Source organism: Olea europaea, chromosome 6 (genome assembly GCF_002742605.1).
Source record: "Olea europaea var. sylvestris chromosome 6, O_europaea_v1, whole genome shotgun sequence".
Lineage (NCBI taxonomy): Eukaryota > Viridiplantae > Streptophyta > Magnoliopsida > Lamiales > Oleaceae > Olea > Olea europaea.
In genome coordinates, this window is record NC_036242.1 from 16,545,938 (window position 1) to 16,552,315 (window position 6,378).

Consider the following 6,378-nt stretch of genomic DNA (forward strand, 5'->3'; position numbering starts at 1 on the left):
TCTATATTAAGTCAGCACTTGACTTTATTTTGGTGCAACTAGCATGTTCATTATCCTCAATCAGTAATATCTGATTAGTAATCATGGATTCGCACCTTCTTGAAGGTCAAATGGTCCTACTAGATTCACATAGAGCTTACATGTCCTCAGGAGTCTTCCTACTAGATTCAGATAAAGCTAACATGTGCTCAGGAGTCTTTACTTCCTGATCAAGAGTATGTCCCATATCATATATGGGATCAGACTCGAATTTATCTACTTGGTTAATTATATCTGTGGACTCTTGAACTCTTTCAAGTTCTATTTTGCTCCCACTGTCCTCCCCTAGAGTAAACATTTTCTCTAAAAAAATGATATGTCGTGAGATGAAGACTTTTTTCATGATAATAGAATTTATATTCAAATGTCTGTTTTAAATATCTCCACAAATACGTATTTATTAGATTTAGTGTCAAATTTATCTGATTCAAGGCGCTTCAAATAAGCATCATAGCCTCAAGCTTTCATATAAGATAAATTGAGACGATTGCCTTTCCATAACTCGTATAGAGTTCTGTTAACCAATTTAGATGAGACATGATTTAGTGTATTGCACACTGCAATCAATGCATGACCCCAAAACAATTTTGGGAGATTTGCATGACTTGTTATTAATCGCATTAAATCTAATAATTAACGATTCCTCCTTTTAGATACACCATTATGCTGTAGTGTATATGGAGGAGTCCACCGTAAGAGAATCTCATTCTCTCTTAGATAATTTAAATTTTATCTTTAAGAAATTCTCACTCGATCGAATCATAATGTGAGGGTATCTTTACCTATTTGTTTCTCTACTTCTAGTTTGAATCCCTTGAACTTTTCAAGAGTTTCATGTTCGAGTTTCATTAAGTATACATGATCATTGATGAAATAAGAGAAACATTACCTGACATCAATTGACATAAATCCATATGCATCACTATGCATTAGACCAATAATTATGCTCACCTTTCTTCTTTTCAATTAAAAGAAGATTTGGTCATTGTGCCAGACATGCATAATTTGTACTTGTCAAAATCAATTAATCCCGAGTATACATCTTTATGTAACTTTGGAATTGCATTTCATCTATATGACAAAGTCTGTCATGCCAAATTTTGGTAATAATTAGATTATCGCATTTATGCCTTATAATTTCTATACTCATTATAGAATCCTTAGATTTATTGATGTGAGTTGATTACTGCTTTATGCTTGAGGTATATAATTGTATCTTATATCGTATTTCAATAAATCAAAGAAGAATATATTCTTAAAAAGCCTAAATTCTAGAATTATAAGAGAAATTAAATTGATCTACGTTTTTCTTCATGAATTGGTTTAATTGTTATTAGATTTTTCATAGAATTAGTCATGCTCTTTCTATAGTTTGATCGAATATTTATTGAATTCCAATTTCAATTAATCTTATTCGTGTGATTCCTTACTGCCTTATGCATGATGTATATTAGAGCGAGAGCAATTTCAGGGTTTATTAGAGACGAAAATGAACTTTAAGCAAAGCTTAGAGAAAGAAGATGAATAGAGAGAAGAAGAAAGGAAATATACGAATGGTTATCGAAAAAAATGGAGGGAGTAAAGATATGGGTAATTCTGACAAAAGAATGGAAGTGATTGTTGTGTGTGAAATGTGTGTCCTCAAAGAGATGAGTGTTGCATGCAAAAGAAATTTTTTTCTCGTTTATTATTATTATTATTATTATTATTATTATTATTATTATTATTATATGCATATATATGACATCATCATGAGCTAAGGATGATGCCTTATGAATAGTAACCAACTTTACTCTTTTATGTATTGTAGGAATATATTGATGTGATCCAAGAGTCAAGCTCGAAGATGCTTAGTTCGAAAGACCCGTTCATAATCGAAGATTGACTGATGATTCGATCGAGGGCAAAGCGAGTGAAACAAGCGATGGGGTTACTTGTTCAATCAATCATTGATGGAACGATGTTCAAGATGCAAAACGAGGCAACTTTTATGTTTGGGCCGAGAGTCGAAGTGATTTGGATCAATGTGATATAAGTGGATGAAGTTTGACCTGGGACGAAGAACTATGCGACCGCATAGTTCTACACAGCATGCGGTTGTATGCACCCTTGCAGAGATTCTAGAGACAGTTCAAGTTTCTTCTATGCGATTGCATAGAATTACTCTATGCAGCCGTATAGTGTATTTCGGTGGCGAGAATTTTCCTTTTATGCGAAGTTTCCTTATTTCATTAGAATTTTATTGTAGACAATATTCTTATAATCTTTAATTTTGCTTTTAAGCTAGGATTAGACTTTTATTCCCATTACTTGGCTTATTTTCATTGTAAAACATTACCTTACAATATTTTGAGAATTTCTAATAGAGAGGCAATTTGCTTTCTTCATATCGTTCTTCATTAAACAATTGGAACTCTCTTGTGACGTTCTACAATCCGGGTGCGGGTCTTAATCGTGTAATCAAGTGGTCTTTCAAGCTTTGATCTTGTTGGGGTTTTTTTGTTCATTGATTTAGGTTCAAACTCTCAAACCATTTAATTGGCTTTCTGGGTTTCTAACAATTTAGTCGTGGATTTCGTAATCAAAGTTGCTACGGGGTTCGCATCATATATGTATATCTATTCAATGCATGACAATTAGCATGTATTGAAATGTTGATATGTCAACTATATGGTCGTCTAATGTTGATGGCTACGATTGAGGGGATGGAAGACGGGTACATATGATTACAAAAAGTCGAGCTTAGGACTATAAGCTTGTGCTTATTCTGAGCAACCCAATTTTGTAATTATTACATATTTTATAAAAATTAATAAATTGAAAAAATGGGCCACTGATTTTTATTTATTTATTTATTTATTATTATTATTTTATTATTTTATTTTTTTGAGGGAAAAAGTTGAGATTTTTTATTTTTATTTCAAGGTCATTAACAAGGTTTTCAAAGTCAAAAGAGCTAAGTTTGCCCGCACTCCTACATTAGGTTTGATAATTATTTTTCTCATCACTTCTTAGGACTGGTCGAAATAATGTACAGAACAAGAAAATGTGACTAACGGGGAGATAAAAGTTAAATTACCAAGGGAGAGGCATCTTCTTATTACAGATGATTATTGTTAACTTTCATTACGTTTATTTATTGCTCACGTTGAGGACAATGTTTACTTTAAATTTGGGGGTGTAACTTCGTTATTTTGCTGTATTTTTTCTTCCTTTTTTGATTTATTTTCTTTTTCAAATATTAAAAATAAGAATAGGTATGCCATAAAAAGTCAAGACAACTGAAAAATAGAAAATTTTAAAAATATTTTTCTTGTTACATGTGTGTTTGTATGAATTTGATAAACTTGTCAGCTAATCATGATTATTTGGAATTTTTATGATTCATGAATCATGACAAAGTTATTTTAGTTCTCTGTTACTTTGTTTTCATGCTTATCCATGTGAAAATGTTAATATCTAGAGTGCAATAGTCATATAATGATCGCCATGTATATTTCAGTTGGTTATATTGATAGAAAAAGTTGAAATAATTTTAGACTTAGGTTGATGAACCAAGATCACAATTGCAAACAAATCATTTAACAGACTGAAATGATAGTTTGGGATGGTTAATTTGATCTTGGAAGCTATTTAGATATGCAATAATTACATTCTTGTTGAATCTTTGTATGGAGAGTTTTTTACCAACATATGGAACCTAGATAGTAACCATACACTAGGGAACTAGTCCCAAGTATTTCCTCCAGCAAAAGGCAATTCGAACAAAATCGATGAAACGGAAGAAATCCGAGTGAATGGAAAGGAAAAAACATAGGATGAATTCCACTAGTTAGGGAGAAAGAGGTAAAATTCAGGTAAGGAGCGACCTGCATCGACAAAAATTAAATACCATTGTTTGAACGGTGCTATCTGCCCTAGAGTATAGAGAGAAGAAATAGTGGGAAGAAGTGGCTTTGAGTTGATGTTATCAATGTCTGATAGAAATAACACCCTACAAGGGAGATGAAAAAAAGTAAAAGAAAAAAAAATGTTTGTTTTCTTTTTATATGTGAAAATGGAAGCAATGGTAACGTCAATAAGCGTTGTACTTTCTGGTTAAACATTGGATACTTAATTTGAGGATTTAAATTTTCAGTGAGATTGATTAGTTTAGTTAAAGCTTGAAGGTTTAGATATTCAAATCTCAAAAGAATCATCACAGATCGAGAGGTTGAATTAGTATGGTGTAAATGAAACCTTATAGTAAACACTTGGATGAGAGATTGTATAAAAGTTTTATATTGTGCATCTTACTAGATAGAACAAAAATAATTGATTATTGAGGGTTGGGATAGACCTAACCTAAAGGTTTATGGCGAATGAATTGACTATTTACACAAATCGATCAAGTTTCGGATAGGTGAAATTGTTTATATGAATTGTTCAACCAATTTCAATACTTGAGGCGAAGACGACAAGTTATCCGGTGCATTGATTTTTATTTTTGTTTGCTTATAGTTATGTAAATAGTCTTGTTTAAGATAAATAAGACTAAGTTTGGAGATATTTGATTAGCAAATTTTCCACACTTATTCTCATTAGTTTTAATAAATTATTGCTAGTTGAGGGAACTTCTATCTAACTATCCTAATTTGGAATTGCTTAAGAGCAATTAAAGGCTAATCTTCACAGAAATGATTAAGAGTATTAAGAGAACAATTGATGGAAAATGCAAAGATTCAGGGTGAAATAAACTTTCAAAAAGCTTGACGACTAAATTGCACACTTTTAGAATTATTATGGAGTTCTTGGAACCAATACAGAAGAATTTCAAAGTTTCAGCATCAAAATTGAAGATTATGACCAAAACAATCGGGGAGTTGTGGGTTGACAGCGGTTCAAGCGCAATAAGAAAACGAAAGCTGAATTGCGTTATGCTAGACATCTCTACATGCCGCGATCCGGTGTTTTACTGGGTTATGCTATTTTTGTATATATTTTTTTTCTTTCTTGATGTTTTTTGACTACTTCTCGAAGTTCAAAATTTCATGGAGGTTACAACATAGAAAGTAAAGGAGGGAATGAGAGAAAATTAAAGGGGAAAAAAGGAAGAATAGGTTTTCAAGATTGGATGATGAAGATTTAAAGAATGCAATTCTTGGTGTAAAATTATCCATATTTAATCATTTTTCTTTACAAACAAGGTGATGTACTCCAATCTTTTCTCGTATTTTACTCTCCCATGATGTGTAACTAAATTTATAGTTGAGACAAACCACGTAACCTGGTTGTGAACCTATAATTTCATTTCTCATTTTTCAATTTAATTCTTTAATGTGTTGATTTTACTTTTATTCTTTATTGCCTTTGTATTAATTGCTCACCATTTCATTGTTTTGTTAATTGTAATAAATCGAGAAATAAGTTATAGATTTAGATAATGTTATAAAATTCAGCAATAAGATATATTATAGAGATACACTTTTACTATTGTTGTATTCATGAATTGAATTCCTAGATGATTTAATGCATTTAGTTGGAACTTATTTTGATTAACGTAGAGATATGTTGAAATGACTTGGCTAAAGAGGATCATTTGAACTTGAGATAGGTAAAGTGATTAAATTAGTGCATTCGACCAAATATAATTTTAGGAATCAAACTTTGGAAGTGAGATTGGAGGAGATAACTACAATGAAATCGCGGGCTGTAAAGCTTTTCACTCATAAGTTAATAACCCTAATTGTTATTCTTGGACTTACAATATTTAGGATTATTATCAAACTTGCTTCTAACGTTTTTGATCGAATAGAAGTCAAGAATAGTAAAATTAATAGTTAGACTCATAGTTCTATTGAGAACGATAATACGGACTCTTAGGAAACCTTCATTACTTGTTAATTGATACCATATACTTGCAATAAGAAATCACGCATCATCAACCAATTGGTCGACAAGTAAATCTGCATCATCAGAAATCACATGTGACATATGAAAGATTGTGAAATAGGTCCAGCATGATAGTTTATACATGACTTGTGTTTACATATAAATAAAGCAATGTATCCTCACTTGTAAATGAAACTTCCTACTCATTATCTTGAATATCTTAATATGGGTCTGTGAGAAGCATTTGTCTCTGGAATAAGTACATAGTCTTCTCGAGTTATCTCCATTGAAGTATCCCTTCTCATAAGAGTTACACAAAGATAAGAATGATTTTTTTTTTCGAGGTCAAATAACCACTTTTCCGTGTCTTAATATCTTTACCGATGGAACTAGAAAAAAGAAAAATATATATATATATATACACATACATACATATGTACATATATATATATATATATGCATGTATAT